The sequence below is a fragment of the Anabrus simplex genome, chromosome 2 (genome assembly GCF_040414725.1).
Source record: "Anabrus simplex isolate iqAnaSimp1 chromosome 2, ASM4041472v1, whole genome shotgun sequence".
Lineage (NCBI taxonomy): Eukaryota > Metazoa > Arthropoda > Insecta > Orthoptera > Tettigoniidae > Anabrus > Anabrus simplex.
Genome location: NC_090266.1, coordinates 4,143,455 through 4,160,345, shown reverse-complemented (window position 1 = coordinate 4,160,345; position 16,891 = coordinate 4,143,455). Strand labels below are relative to the sequence as shown.

General features: G+C 43.0%; 1 protein-coding gene across 1 annotated transcript in view; it reads right to left on the bottom strand.

Annotated features, from left to right (window-relative positions):
• Window positions 1-16,891, bottom strand: part of LOC136863901 (dynein beta chain, ciliary-like) — a 5,220,903-nt gene that overhangs the window by 3,312,600 nt on the left and 1,891,412 nt on the right. The window lies entirely within an intron of this gene.

The following is a 16,891-nucleotide window of genomic DNA, read 5'->3' as shown; positions in this document are numbered from 1 at the left end:
ACCACGGAAACTTACCGTGCACATACCGCGTAGCCAACTCGCTCAGTAAACGATAATTTACAAAATATGATCACAGGTAAAGTACAACTTCAATGATTTGCTAAATGCGAAAATCAGAAACCACAGAAACACACTGTGCACATACTGCGTAGCCAACTCGCTCAGTAAACGGTATAGCAAAAGTATAACTTCAATGATTTGCTTAGTGCGAAAATAAAAAACTATAGAAATACACTGTGCACATGCTGCGTAGCCAACTCGCTCAGTAAACGATATAGCAAAAGTATAACTTCAATGATTTGCATAGTACGAAAATAAAAATCTACGGAAACTCATTGTGCACATACTCCGCAGGCAACTCGCTCAGTAAACGATATAGCGAATGTACAACTTTAATGATTTATCTTGTTTTGTACGAAAATAAAAAACTACTAAAATAACCTTATCGCGTAGCCAACTCGCTCGGTTACACATACCGCACAGCTAACACGCTCAGTAATTGCAAATACATCACAACACGGGTAATCGACTGGAACACTGATATACGCATACACGTCATGCGAAATAAAAACCATACTGCGTAGCCAACTCGCTCGGGCTCACATACCGCACAGCTAACACTCTCAGTAATTACAAATATATCACAACACGGGTTATCGTCCAGAACACTGATATACGTATACACGTCACTCTTTCTCGAAACACACGGACAAGAATGTTGCGAGAAACTACACCTAACATACTTACATGTAAAAAAGGGAGGAGGAAAATAATAAATCATAATCTTTGTATGTATGTTGTCTCTTCCAAGTTGTAAGACCAAATGGGAGCAGTACTGAGAGTTTCTGCTACCGCTTGCGAAAACGTGAACGGAAGTGACAAGACAACTCAGCATAATTACACATCACATTGTTCCTGCATACACAAGTCAGTCGCACACATTTAGTTTGAAATAAAATGATGGATACTGCGATTCAAATCCCGGTAACTTAATGTCCTGTTACTTGATAGTCCTACGCGTTAGGAAGGGCATCCGGCCGTAAAACAGATTCTTATGTTTCTAGTAATTACATCTTAGCGTTGTTGTCAGGAAGACCGACGATGGGGCAGGAAAGGGTTAGGAGCGGGAAGGAAGCGGCCGTGGCCTTAATTAAGGTACAGCCTAGCATTTCCCTGGTGTGAAATTGGGACTCTACGGAAACTATTTACAGGTCTGACGACAGTGTAGTTCGAACCCGCTACCTCCCGAATACTGGATACTGGCCGCACTTAAGCGTAATGCTTGCAAGTACAAACTTCTAGCTGTGTGAAAAACCTACCTCACGCTTCTACCATAGCAGAGCTCGTTGTTGACAGAAAGACTATCTTTGGTGGCTATGATCGTTAAGGCGCTGAAATCTGAAAACGATCTGACACCGAGGTTAGCCGGTTTGAGGCCCGTCGGTCGAAAAATTTTCACCATCAGAATCTCAGCCGGCAGGATAGGGGAGGTGGTGGTATACAATTTCTAATTACTAGATTGCGTGCGAAAAGCCTGCATTAAATTCCAGAAGAGTGAGGGCAGATGATGCTGTTATTGGTGATTCATCCGTCGGATGGGGACGTTAAGCCTTGAGCCGACCCCTTGGTGCTAGTCGACAGGAGTAGTCTATGTGCCGGCACCGGGTTTCACCCTCTCCCTTCTATCATATATCACGTTATTTACATCTTAAGGAGGTAGTGGTATACAATTTCTAATAACTAGATTGTGTGCCAAAAGCCTGTATTCAATTTCAAACCTCTCCGCAGTGCTCATATAGCGTGAGGGCATATGACACTGTTGAAGATGATTCATCCGTCGGCTGGCGAGGTTACGTTTTGACCAGACCCCTTGGTGCTATTCAACTGGAGTAGGCTATGTGCCGGCACAGGCTTTCACCCTCTCCCGGACCATTAGGGCAGCCATTGCCTTAACTAGATAGTGCATCCCACCTGCACGAGGTTGCTTGGTAACGGCCTTCCCCTTTGCCCCTACAATAATATAATGAAGTGGTCCGATAAGTATCTTCACTTTACTATTCTTTTAAGTTTATTTCCTTAGTAAATGTGTGATTCACAGGACCCTGGTCATGTTCCTGATGATGACGAAGACCTTCTTCTTCCTGTCCGGCGCCCGGAGAGTACTTTGTTCTTCCGGCATCCAGCTGCGGAGTATTTCGATTGCACTGAATTAAATTGCGGGTCCACCTTCAAGACCAAGAATTGGAGGGCCATACGGAGGTCGCTGGAGAGGCATCTGGAGCGGAACCACGGAATCAGTATCACTTCTACTGTTAATATTTGTTGTGAATATAGGTGTGATTGAGGCCTCCGTCCTTCGGACCACTCGTGTAGTTTTTCTACTCCGCAGGCATTACGGCGTGCACGTCAGAGTGCTACCATCTTCGCCTATGCCTGCACCCATTGCGAGGAGGCGTTCCCGACGACCGGGGGGACTCAGGAACCACCTACGGTGGCATCGTGATCAGGAGATTCGCAGCCGGAACGAGGTAGTCCTCCCTAAGACGGATACAAGGAAGACACGCAGAACGAAGTGTGGTGGTGTTCGGGTACCACACCGGGTTGACGATCTAGCTGTGCCCGCACCGAGGACTGAGGAACGGGTTGATGATCCGGCTGTGCCCGCACCGTAACAGGCTGTGATCCCTGCTGTGCCTGCAACGGAACGGGCTGTAGTTCTAGCTGTGCCTGCACCAATCCTGAGCCAATCCAATCTTGTGGACATCGGGTCGGGCGACGTCCCTGTGGTCCATTTATCACAGAAGGGCTGTGTTAGTGACAGCCACACGGTGCCGACAATGTCTGGGCCGGCCATGGCTCCCTCATTTGACACCGATAACATTGTTATTGGTCATGATGATCACTTGATTTTAAATGTTACTCCTGACATTGACTTCGTTATCAGTAATCCAGAAATTTCCACCTCTTCTGATACTGATTTAACTCTGAGGGAGTTGCGTGGTACACCACCCGACTCTCTGACTCTCACATCCTCTTGTGCCTCCGAGGAGAACGCCTTACCTCGAGAGGGGTTTGTCCCTTTGGCTGATAATGATATTATTCAAGATCCCTTCGGTGACAATCAGCCAGACCAAGAAGATAACATTGCTATTGACGTGGACGACAAGTCACCTCTCCACGTCCATGTTCCTGCTCTAGATGAAATACTTCGGGAAGGAATCTCTCACAGCAACTGGCAGAGATTCGAAGGGATTCTCCGTAAAGTCACCGAGGATGCGCAACTCTTAGTTAAAATCCCCGTCCACCAAGGCGACTACACACAGAAGAAGGACCCAGAAGACCCGAAGTATATCCAATCCCTTTACCGGAACAACAGAAGGAAAGCCATGAGGCTGATCCTGGGAGATGAAAGGCGGAGGTGTAACATCGATAACGAGATTGTGACACAACATTTCAGAGAGACTGCCAAGAAAAAATCGAGCGACTTATCTGACTTTAATTCTCGCCCATCTGAGAATACTCCATGTGTTAATACTGCGAGAATAACTCCACATGAAGTTCAAAGTCGCCTTCAAAAATGTGAGACCTCAGCTCCAGGGGACGACCGACTCACTTACAAACACTGGAAGATGGTTGATCCTGCCTGTACACTGCTGGCTAGAATTTTTAACATATGTATGAAATATGAGAAAATACTTTCTGATTGGAAGCAGTCGGTTACTATCTTGTTATTCAAGAAGGGAGTTCCGCATGACATCACCAACTGGCGAACCACTGCCATCATGCGGACGATATATAAACTATACTCAGGTGTGTTAGCCAAGAGAATGACCACCTGGATGATTGATAATAAAATCTTAGCGCCAGCCCAAAAAGGATTCATGCCACACGATGGAGTCTTCGAGCATAACTTCACGCTCAGAACAAAATTTGATAAAGCAAGGTGTGAGAAAGGCCAGTTTTTAGCTGCTTGGCTGGACTTTTCCAATGCATTTGGCTCCGTGCCGCATGATACTATGTTTGCGGCCTTGGATAGAACTGGAGCTGGCGCTAAGTTAAAAAATGTTATTAAAGATATATATATACGGGTTCAACCACTCGTGTGCAGCCTGAAAATGGGTCACTGAGAATATTTCCATAGAATATGGTGTTAGACAATGTTGTCACATGAATTATCTAAGAAGATTAATATTAATCTCAAGGCTTCGAAGTCATTCAGCCTTCATTTGTCTGGTGTGACCCCGGTAGGAACAAGGAACACCATCTTTAAAATAGGAAATGAAGATCTTAAGGCCTTAAAAGATGGTGAATTAGAAAATTTCCTGGGGAAACCTGTTGGATTCCACATCTCATCCAAAACTGAGACAGTATTAAGTAGTTTGAGATTCCCCCCATATCCTTTTCGAACTGGCGTGTGTGCGCTGCCATCTGGAAAATTTGTGTCAATCGGCTTTTCGCCAATATACCTTTTTAAGTTACTGTATGCAGCGCGCCATCGCTCTGGCTTCGTGTATGGCTGCGCATAACCGCGCATGCGTCCGCCTGCTACCAAGGCGACTTGTCCCCACCTCGCTTCCTGGCGCGAGAGTTAGTTCGCTTCTGGCAGCCATCATGGACGGGAGTGTGAGTGTGTGTTACGCCATGCCGTGGTGGATTATCTTAAAACCACCGTAAATACCTGATTGACAGGGATATATCCCTGTTGGACTAGTTGGAGACCTCCTACCATTTGCTTGGATTGTTTTTGCTACTATAATTCTCCAGGATCCTTGGTGAACAACTTTAGTTCACGGCCTCATGGTTGCCGCTCTTCAATAACAATGGCCAGGTTTGAACTTCTCAATTTTTCTGGACTCAAAGGTATGTAACTGTTTTGGATTAAAGTAATTCTGGGAAAGCAAGAAGATTAATGTGTTTCGGCGTACTTCAAGATAACTGTAATAATAATAATAATAATAATAATAATAATAATAATAATAATAATAATAATAATAATAATAATGATAATTTGGATTAAGACTTCCTCTTCGAAATTTGTGCTGGATATCGTGTGCGTCTGTGAACCATAGGAAACGGTTTCGTCAATTAATCATTTTAGAATGCAGTTCGCACGGTGAAAGAAATTAGTATGTTTATCTTAAAATTAAGTAAAAGTTTTTTTTTTGCACTTTGATTGTACCTTAAGGTGTGAACCAAGGCGCTGTTTCCAAGGTAGCGGGGTTAGCTTTCCTTCGGGTTCCTTGCCTTCTGGGATTTATTTCTCCTTACTTTGTTTTATTGCGTTGTTTCTGGGATTTCTGTGATATTTTATTTTAAAACCGTTGGTTTTCCTTCTTATTTGTAGACTGTGCTTTGCTTTTCGTTACTATGGCAACTTGTGTTTGGGTCATTGTTGTGGGCGTTTTTGTTTTTTAATGGGGATTGTTGTTGGTTCGTGTGTTTTTCTTGGATGAAATACTTTTGTTGCCAGGTATCGTTGGCATTTCTTTCATATAAAGTGATTAATTTCGGCCAACCTCTTTGTCGTTTCGTCTCGTTCCTTGTCTGGGCGAAATGTGTAACTTCTACCTTTATTTTCGTGTGATCTTGGAAATTGCCCTTGGTAGAAATTGGAATGAATTGTGGTAAAGTTAAAAGGCAACCGGCCTAAAGGTCTTGGAACTACTGATTGTTTACTAAGTATGGTATTTGTTTTTCTCTTGAACGCGCGATCGATCACATTTAAATCAACATTTTATTTATCTTGTTTGAGGTATGGAGGTCACTGTTGTTTTTCCTTGTTGATATTTACGGATTAGTTCCTTTATTATTTGTTAAATGAAGTCTACATTTTCTTATTTAAAGCTGCCTTGTTGGCTATTTATTAACTCAACATATTAAGTTCTTGCAAGTTAATCCAATTACTGTTAAACGAGTATTTACATTCTTTAACACCTGGTTCAAGTTATTATCTGACTTTGATCTTCTCTTTTAATGATGAACCTGGGTGTCCTCCAGATATTATCTTTTTGAATTGTTACCTCTCATTTTAATTTCTTTTAAAGTTGTCTTTCACATCACTTAAAAGTTGGTTTTCATTTACCACATTTGGTGCAGCGCTGCAACTATTTCTTTGTTTGGGTGTCCACGGGCCTTAAGCCGCTTTTCCTCCACGTTTTGGATAAGTGTCTCTATTTTTTTTCCTTTTGGGTAATTTTAGTATCATGTTGGCTGGTGTTGTTTTTATCCTTGAATTTTTTGATGTACTGTGACTTGTTGTTTCACTTTGGCCCTTGTTCTCTCTTGTGTTCGCGTAATCTACCCATTTAGGGCGGACACAATAGCAATCTTCACACCAGGCTCTCTCTCTCTCCCTCTCTCTCTTTCTCTCTCTTTCCTTCTTACCTCAGCTGGTGGGTAAGGTTATTAACCTCATCACCGCTAGGATGTTACCGGGGACCTATAGGGTGGTGCCGGTAAGAACACCAAGGAACTGGCCGACCTGATTTCTACAGCTAAGAAGATTGCATTCTAAACTGGCTCCTTGGTAAAGAATCGATGCCTTGAAGGCCTTCTTTTATCCATCACTCCAGTTTCTCATGAGAAATGCATAACACCAAAAGGGCGAGTGGTCAAAACTTGACAACATCATTAAGGCCGAGGTCAAAAAGACTCTTTACCTGTCTCAAGAGGCCAGTAATGACTACTTGTACGGTCCAACGAAGTCTGGATGTGTTGGATTGCCAGTTACAGAGTGTGACTCTGATTATCATCTGATCGACAATGCGTTCATGCTCCTTACATCCACGGATTTATGCACTGCTGAGCTTGCTTTGGATGATCTGAAGATCTTGGTTCATAAGATAATTGGTAGACCTGCTGATCAAGATGACATTTCGGCTTATGTAAACGGTCATAACGAGGGCGAGTTCAGACGGAACTCTAATCCTTTACAATCCGTCTGTACTCAAGCTCGGAAGGCATCGTGTAGAAACCAGACTACTTGGAAGTTTGTAGACTTCGTCCCATCTTTAACAATTAATGAAAAAACCTTGTTCGGTAATGATCGCCATAAGGTGCTGAAGACACTCAGAATTAACCTACAGTCCAAGCACGTTAATAGGCTGATCAATCTGCTCAATCAAGGGAAAGTTATGGAATGTGTAGCCGCAGACACAGCTAGCTCCCACTTCTTGAGGACCGGTCTATTCACCAGATTTGCAGACTGGAGATTTATCCACCGAGCTAGGCTGAATCTTTTACCGCTCAATGCGAGTCGCCGTTCAACATCTGATGGCAACAAGAGGTGTAGGAGATGCGGTTACGGGAACGAAACCCTGCCTCGTGTAGTCAATCATTGCATGAGATACTCTGCACTCTATCAGCAGAGTTACAGTGCTGTAGTCAGCAGGGTTAAAAGGGCAGTCTGCTTCACAGTCACAAGCACGGCCTCACGTGACCTCACTACCCCGGTATTCACCTTGAGAACCTAGGGGAAACCGTGGGAAAACCCCAGTCAGGGTACTTGGTCACCTCTGTCGGACACCGGTGAAATGCTCCACATAGATGTTGCGAGTGAAGCTAATTGTGTCCGACACACAAAGTTTCTTGAACAGATTGAGATACTTTTTGCTACAGATGGAGAGTAGCACCTTATCATTAGCTGGGTTTCAAGATCCTAATGGCCCAATTAATATAGCGTCCACCTCAACAGATGTAAATCGAGAACGAAGAGCCGTCGCCAAGGTCACATACTTGTCTCTTTTGGCCTGTCGGGCATCTTCGAAGGGGGATTTCCTGTTCTCAAACGGAATAGAAATGTCCAGAATCAAGGCTTTACCGTCTTTTACTAGAACCAGGTCTGGTCGTAGATTGTCGTGAACGACCTGGTTTTCACTGAAGATGTTATACCTCGTATGCACTCCGCTCCCCTAGGGCTGAAGTGTCCCCTACAAGAGTTGGTCAAGAAGGTTAGATACACAACAGCTTAGCGCACACTTCGCCAATGCAAACACAACAAGAGCACAGGTTGCTCGGTTCCTACCTAACACAAGGGTGCCCCTGGAGGAGCTTTAGTCTGCTCGACACCAACCACCCCGGAAAAAGTGTCCTACAATAGTTGGCCAAGGGATGTTACATAGTTCGCTAACCCATGCTCTCTCAAGTCAGGTACCATTTTAGTAGCCTCTTTCGACAGTATTCCATAAAATAACAACATCCTATTGTCTGAAGGTGTCCGAGGACGTAGCGCGTAGCTAGAGGTGGATTGCGCGTGACGGTCGTCTTGCCCACTTGGCCCTGAGCTTGCTTGTAGCGTTGATCGTAATAGACTGACGTCGGGAAGGGCAGCCTGCTGAGGAGGAGGCTCCACAACTCTCATAAAACAACTACTCACGTTACTTAATATGATCGAATATCGATCATAAATCTCAGAGATATTAGCGGATATTTCTCCTCCATATTTCGCGGGCCAAACAGCGTCCTTCCCGGCCAATAGCATTCGAGATGACCCAGTTCCGAAAAACGTTTTCCTCAATTTATTTAACTTATAACTGATTCCTTTATGCACACATCTAAAAAATACTTGATTTAATTTAGGTAATTGCAATATTCAATTAATAATTAATTTTGGAGATGATTGATGTTCCAATTCATTTCTGTCGAGCCGGTATCCCTGGGTGGCCATATTATATTTGTGATTGGGCTATAGCGGGTGGTTAATTCGAATCTTCCTCCGTGACAAATTCGGGAGATAGTAGGTTCGAACCCCAATCTCGGCAGCCCAGGAAATGGTTTTCCGTGGTTTCCCATTTTCACCCTAGGTAAATGCTGGGGGTGTACCTTAATTAAGGCCACGGCCGCTTCCTTCCCACTCCTAGGCCTTTCGTCTCCCATCGTCGCCATATGACGTATGTGCGTCGGTGCGACGTAAACATCTAGCCTCCGTGACAACATAAGGACTCTTCTGCCCTGAAGCGCAGGGATCTGCGGCATACATCTTCCGAGAATTTTTGACGAAGTGGAAAGTTCTCCTGACCAGAAATACATCGCTGCAACCCTCATGTTGTAAATAGGCTTTTTCTTTACTGTCCTTTTCCTTCCCGTGCGAGGCCCACTGGGTTATCCAAATTCTCCCGCCGGTATGCTAATGGCACCCTGCTTTTAGACGACTAGCCTTGCTATCGTGACAGAATAATCCTTCCTCTTCCATTAGGTCGTGCAACAGATTTGTAGACATCTACACTTCCTTCGACCTGAATTTTGTTCACTGATTATTCTCATTTCAATATGAGTAACTATTCTCCTCCTGGTATCAAGTCATGATTAACTTATGGGAAATACCACCAGGGTATATTATCTAATGTCATCTATAACAGGCGACATGGGGCTGGGGATATTAAAATTTGATGCGGTAACCAGTGAGCTAAATCACCGCAAAGAAAATGAACTAGTCTACTTAGAAGTAGGGCTGTTAATTTACAGTCCACTTACATTTACACAGAACACTATATATAGTTACATGGCAGGCCAATAGTTCCTTTCTACAATAGGTAGTTCCGGTATCAAAGACTTGTCCTACCACAGGGACCTCCCTCTCGAGATAGGAGACGGGTGCCAAGATGTAAGTAATTTACATGGTTATGAGGTTATTATTGTTTGTAGGAAGGTTGTTAAGGACAGGGCATATAAGTCCCTGGTAAGACCCCAACTAGAGTATGGTTCCAGTGTATGGTACCCTCACCAGGATTACTTGATTCAAGGACGGGAAAAAATCCAAAGAAAAGCAGCTCAATTTGTTCTGGGTGATTTTCGGCAAAAGAGTTGTTGCGTTACAAAAATGCTGCAAAGTTTAGGCTGGGAAGACTTGGGAGAAAGGAGACGAGCTGCTCGGCTAAGTTGTATGTCCCGAGCTGTCAGTGGAGAGATGGCGTGGAATGACGTCAGTCGACGAATAAGTTTGTGTGGTGTCTTTTAAAGTAGGAAAGACCACAATATGAAGATAAAGTTGGAATTAAAGAGGACAAATTGGGGCAAATATTCGTTTATAGGAAAGGGAGTTAGGGATTGGAATAACTTACCAAGGGAGACGTTCAATACATTTTCAGTTTATTTAATTATATAAGGAGCACTCGAATGAGTATTGAGTTTGTTGTGCCAATTTACATTTTGCTGTATTTTGTTAGAGTCTTTGTTCTGTTTTTGCACTTTAGTAGATGGTAGCGGGCCCACTTTTCCTTACACTTTGTACAAACACAGTCATCTGTTGGGTTGTGGAATTTTGTCTTTGCGGATATTTTGTGGTGGAAGCCATGTATTTCATATCTTGTTATGACATATCTTTGCTCTTGAAGTTGTTTGGTCCAGTTTCGATCGATCATGGCGTCATTTCCGTAGAATTCCTGGTCTATTTCCGCGCGTTTCTTAAGAATTTTTTTCTGAAGCTCTTGGAATGGGCCGGTAGATGGCAGTGATAGATTGAGCCGTAGATCCGCAATGAAGTAGGTTTCCCGTTCCAGTACATAAACAAGTCTGGAGGGTGCCAGTTTACCTACTCCTAGGGCTTTCTTCCGCAACCTTGCTTTGACCCTTTCTATCCTCTCGAAGTCACCGATTGTCAGGTTGTCCCATATTATTTCGATTCCGTATGTGACAATTGGGGTTATTGTGGTCTTGAATAAAGCCATCGCTGTGTTAAGGGATAGCATAGATATATTCTTGATATTGTGGATGGCTCTGGTTCTGTCTATGACGTGGTTATTGAAGGATGTCATGCCCACGTATTTGAATTTCTTGACTATTTCTAGTGGTTTATTATTTCATGATATGGCGTCGTCCTTGGCCGCCTTGCCACACCATCTGTACTGTCTTTTCCTTGTTAATTTCAAATTTGTTATCTGAAGCCCAAGCTTCTAACTGTCGATTGTAGTTCTGCCTTTGAGCTCGATCCCAGAGCCATGTCATCAGCGTACATTATTAGAGTAGTCTCAGGGGAGTCCGTCATTATTTGTGTGATACCTGCCGTTGCTACGTTGAATAGTAGCGGATATAGGGGGTCTCCTTGGGGTACCCCATTTGTTTGAATTACTTTCCCGGATGAGGATGCTCCATCTTCAATTTGGATTAGGTTGTAGTCTAGTATGGTCTCAACGATTCTCACGAGCGTGTTGTCACCAATCAATTGTTTCAGGATATCTCTGTCGATAAGATCAAAAGCCTTCTTATAGTCGACAAAGACGACGTAGTACTTCCCTTTTGGGTGCCTCAGTGACTCATCAATTTTTTCTTTTAGGCATGCTGCGGCCTGTAACGTGCTCTTTCCTTTGCGGAAGCCTAGTTGGCATTCTGGTATGAATGGGTCTATTTCGTTGTTCAGGCGATTCGCTACAATAGTTGCAAATGCTTTGTATAAATTGCTTTCTAGAGTTATACCTCTATATGAGTCGGGGTTGTCAGTTTCTCCTTTTCCTTTGTACAAAATCTTCAGTGTTGCCGTTCTCCAAACTTCCAGTATTTTGCCTAAATTTATACATTTGTTGAATAGTTCTGTCCAAAGTTGTAGTAAGTGGTCTTGAGTACTTTTTAAGTGTTCTGTATATATGTTTTCCGGTCCTGCTGTCTTCTCCTTTTTTCCTTTGCTGATTACCATCTGTACTTCCCCCGTGGTTAGTCTAATTCCGTGTTCTGGATCGATAGAGTGCTTTGCGGTGTCACCTTTTGCTCTGGTGTCCCTGTTTAGAAGCGCTCAGAAAGTGTTTTCCCATGTTTCCATTGGTATTTCCCTCGCTCTACACGCTTGCTTTTTCTTGAGGGCCCGAAATGGGTCTGTTTCTGCTTCGACTGCAAGCTTCTTGGCTTCTGCTACTAGGTATTCATCTCGCTTCTCTTTTAGAAGTTTTCTGTAATTTCTTCTTTTGATGGCATATGCTTCCAAGTAATCAGGGTCTTCATTTTTCTGGCTGAGTATAACGCGCGTATCGTGCTATGTAGCACTGTCTGTGCTCTCCTTTCTTTTGCAGGCAAAGCGGTTTCCTGTAGCAGATTTGTAGCGATTTCTACTGCTTCATTTAGGTGTCCTCGAGCTACAAGTGCTCTTGCTTTTTTGTATAATCGGGTGGTCTTGCAGTTCCCTTCCATCAATATTTCTTGAAAGTGTGATGCCCTTATCATCAGGGATCAGTGTTTTCCGTGACTCTTTGTGTTCAATTTCTGTGCAGATGGGTATATGTTTTCTGATTGGCGTTGACCCTGAGGACCATAGACTTTCCTGTTTCCTTATCATAAATCTTTCACCTCTGTAGAATAAAATATCAATTGCGCTGGAGCCATTTGGAGCAAAGTATGTTTTAAGGTATTTTATGTTTATCATTGTGAACGCTTCATCCCTCAGGATTTGGATAACTTAATCCGATTTCACGTTCGGCTTGTCTATCCTGCAGTTGAGGTCACCCGCGATTATCACTTCTTTCGCAGTATTTACTTTCCCTATTGCATTAAGTACTGATTCTACTACATCTTCTATTGAGTTATCTGGTGCGATATATATTCCTATTAATGTTAGGTCAGTGGTTTTAACTATGATTGAGTTTTCACTTCTCTGAACTTCATGTACTCTTCCAACAGTTGGTTTGAGGAAGCATGAGACTCCTCCAGCCGGTCTACCTCCTGTTGGCGTTGCAAATGTGTGGTATCCACAGAATTTCGGTAGGTTTGTTGGTTCTAAAAGAAAGGTTTCCGTAGCTATGATGACATCGAAATGTTCCATTGTCTTTGGGGGTATTAATAGTAAGGCGTTTTTCAGTCCTTCGATGTTCCAGAGAATAATCTTGATTATTTTATTATTCGAGGGACACTCCAATGTTGCGTCTTTGGCCTCGAAAAGAAAATCTTCTAACTACAATACCTTTAGGCCAGAAATCTGGTTCTTCTGTTGTTTGTAGAAATTCAAAAGGAATTCCCAATTTGCAGCCTTTCATGGGCCCAGCTGTATTAAGCATTTCACAGGCTTTTATCTGTGTAATGCCATTTCTTAATAAATAGCTTTTAATGTTATCTTCTGTGCTTCCTTCTTTTATCTTTCCCACATATAGCCATGCTGTTTTGGCTGCCGGTTGTAGTTCTTCGTCCCGATGATGGTCCTACGATGCTGTTTCGATTTCTTCACCACTGTGTTCCAGGGTGTTTTTTCATCGGGTCCTGCGTCTTCGGTCAGTGTTGGTAGGGTGGATTCATATAGATCACTCGTTTTCTCCTTGTCTCCGAAGTTAGTATACGAGCAAGCTAGAGGTCCATAGTTCCGGACTTGTGTTGTTCCATCCACGCACTTTTCTTTGGAATTTTCTTCCTGTCCAGTCAAGTTGTCCGTAGGTGGGTTCTTTTTTGAGGTTTTTCCGGGTCTAGTAGTTGAGTTCTTATTTTGGATTGGTATATCTGAAGTTGTACGATCTTTAGAGGAGTCCGTTTTCTGTTCTTCTGGTGCGGTTTGTGGAGTTTGGTTTGATTCTACATCTGGAGATCTCTTTGATGCCTGCTCTTTGTTAGTTTGATTGACTTTGCAGGCATGGTTTTTGACGAATTTCCTAATTTCTTCTCTGACTCCGGCTAAGATTGTTTCCTGTAGAGCTTTTGATATCTTTGAGTTCGCTTCTGCTTCTTTTGAGATACTCCAGTTCTCTTTTACAAGGTTTACAAAGCCATAACAATGTGCAGCTACGTTTCTGGAGAGTAGTAGCGCTGATACCGACACAGTCTTTCCATTTATTATAACTATCGATACAGCAAACACCGGGCATCGCTATCTGTTACTTGTTTGCCGCATGTGCCGCAAGGGGCGTTCTTGTTGCCTTTCCCAGTCATGTTTCCTTGATTCTTTCTCTTTGTCTATTATGTAAATATACTCTTTGTTAGCACCGAACAACAAAGGCGTTGAGTTCACTCACCAAATGATTACTGACTATATCTTATATAGGCTACCTAATGCTCCAAACAACTCAATAATTCGTTTGCTATAAATTTGTTCACAGTTAGTGAAATATACAAATCATTTTTATATTTAATTCTTTTCTAATGATGCACTTAAGCTTACTTTATCGTGGAGTTACCCACTACATCTGACAATCACCATTTTCTTATCTAGTAGGCCGTGATTTCAATTTTTAAAATTTTAACAGACACTATCGATTGTTCACCCTCTTCACATCAACAATGGCTCAGAATAAAAGGTGGCTTATCGTAGTAGGTTACGTAAGGTAATAGTTAACGGTTTCGAAAAACACAATATTTACACTGTTTTTCCTATAACTAATATTGCTTGAAGTGATTCTTTTTATGCTAATATTAACTATATTAACTATTCCACTTTCATAACACAGCACTCGGTATAAATTTAAAAATACATCACTTTGTAACTTGCATTGTTGTGATGTCGGTTACACTGCATTTTTAAGAATTCCCTTATAGTGAGTGATACACTGTTTAAGCACAGTTAAAATGCACTGTTATAAATGAACACATAGCACTTTTCACTCTTAAAACACGCAATATACTTTATAACAAACTTTATATGAACTGGCGATGATTTGACATCGTGCATTTGTCTTCCAGAATTAGGTGGCTCTCCAGTTATGTATCATAATTAACTTCCACATGAAATTCACCTTTTAGTAAGGAAATAAATGTGCGATCATAATCTTGTACAGAATCCCACTCAGTTAATCAATTATTAAAAAATTACACAATATAGCATGTGACAGATCGGCTTCGAAATAAACGAACTAATAAACAAACTAATACGCTAAAGAATTCTCCTTGGAGATGAATACCCATTCTCTTTACACATATCAGACGAATATTGCAGCCTAGTGATGTACGCAAGAGTGAGGATGCCTCGACACTCGACACTCGGAACAAAACATTTTGATACGGGTGTATGAGGACTAAGAAAAGGCAAGGAAACAACAGATAGGGAATCTGCCACATGGGCGACTGACCTAAATGCAGATCAGTAGTGATTGATTGATTGATTGATTGATTGATTGATTGATTGATTGATTGATTGATTGATTGATTGATTGATTGATTGATTGATTGACTGATTGATTGATTGATTGATTGATTGATTGATTGATTGATTGATTGATTGATTGATTGATTGATTGATTGATTGATTGATTGATTGATTGATTGATTGATTGATTGATTGATTGATTGATTGAGCGCTCGAAAATTTCGTAAGATAATGGGCAATAGCAGGTGCGCCAACACATAGACTAGGATCAAAACTAAGAGGTATAGAAATAGACCGCTTGGCACTTACCGATGACATGGCATTAATCTCCGATGCACAAAAGCAACTTGAACTATTACAAGAACAAGCATCGAAAATCGGATTAAAATTTCAATTGTGAAAATACAGTTTTGTCAGGTAAAAAAACTTCACAAGATGAACTCCATATTGGCAACAACAAGACCTCTCTTGTTAAAGAATTCAAACATATAGGTTAATTGATAGCAAGAAATGATAGAGAAAGGGAATGTATTGAATTTTTAAATTTCAGGGAATGGAGACTGCCTTTCAGTTAATGAAAAGTATTTACTGCAAATGAGGCCTGTCCCGGAATAGCAAAATCAGGCATTATACAACAGTAATTAAAACTAAACCCCTCTACTCGTCTTAGAACCAACACAAAACAACAAAACCGCAAATAGAAAGGAAGGAAGTTAAAATAATGAGAATAATCCTAGAACCAAGGACCAAGGATGTAGGGTATTATTCAAAGCCCAATGCAGATATATACACTGACTGACAGAGCAAATGCAACACCAAGAAGGAGTGGTTCGAAAGGGATGAAAGTTGGGGAAAAAACAGAGACGGCACGGACGAATAATTTATGTTTATTTCAAACCGATATGCAGGTTATACAATGCGCACGGCATCGACTCAGTAGGATGTAGGACCACCGCGAGCGGCGATGCATGCAGAAACACGTCGAGGTACAGAGTCAATAAGAGTGCGGATGGTGTCCTGAGTGATGTTTCTCCATTCTCTGTCAACCATTTGCCACAGTTGGTCGTCCGTAAGAGGCTGGGGCAGAGTTTGCAAACGGCGTCCAATGAGATCCCACACGTGTTCGATTGGTGAGAGATCCGGAGAGTACGCTGGCCACGGAAGCATCTGTACAGCTCGTAGAGCCTGTTGGGAGATGCGAGCAATGTGTGGGCGGGCATTATCCTGCTGAAACAGAGCATTGGGCAGCCCCTGAAGGTACGGGAGTGCCACCGGCCGCAGCACATGCTGCACGTAGCGGTGGGCATTTAACGTGCCTTGAATACCCACTAGAGGTGACGTGGAATCATACGCAATAGCGCCCCAAACCATGATGCCGCGTTGTCTAGCGGTAGGGCGCTCCACAGTTACTGCCGGATTTGACCTTTCTCCACGCCGACGCCACACTCGTCTGCGGTGACTATCACTGACAGAACAGAAGCGTGACTCATCGGAGAACACGACGTTCCGCCATTCCCTCATCCAAGTCGCTCTAGCCCGGCACCATGCCAGGCGTGCACGTCTATGCTGTGGAGTCAATGGTAGTCTTCTGAGCGGAAGCCGGGAGTGCAGGCCTCCTTCAACCAATCGACGGGAAATTGTTCTGGTCGATATTGGAACTGCCAGGGTGTCTTGCACATGCTGAAGAATGGCGGTTGACGGGGCGTGCGGGGCTGCCACCGCTTGGCGGCGGATGCGCCGATCCTCGCGTGCTGACGTCACTCGGGCTGCGCCTGGACCCCTCGCACGTGCCACATGTCCCTGCGCCAACCATCTTCCCCACAGGCGCTGCACCGTCGACACATCCCTATGGGTATCGGCTGCGATTTGACGAAGCGACCAACCTGCCCTTCTCAGCCCGATCACCAT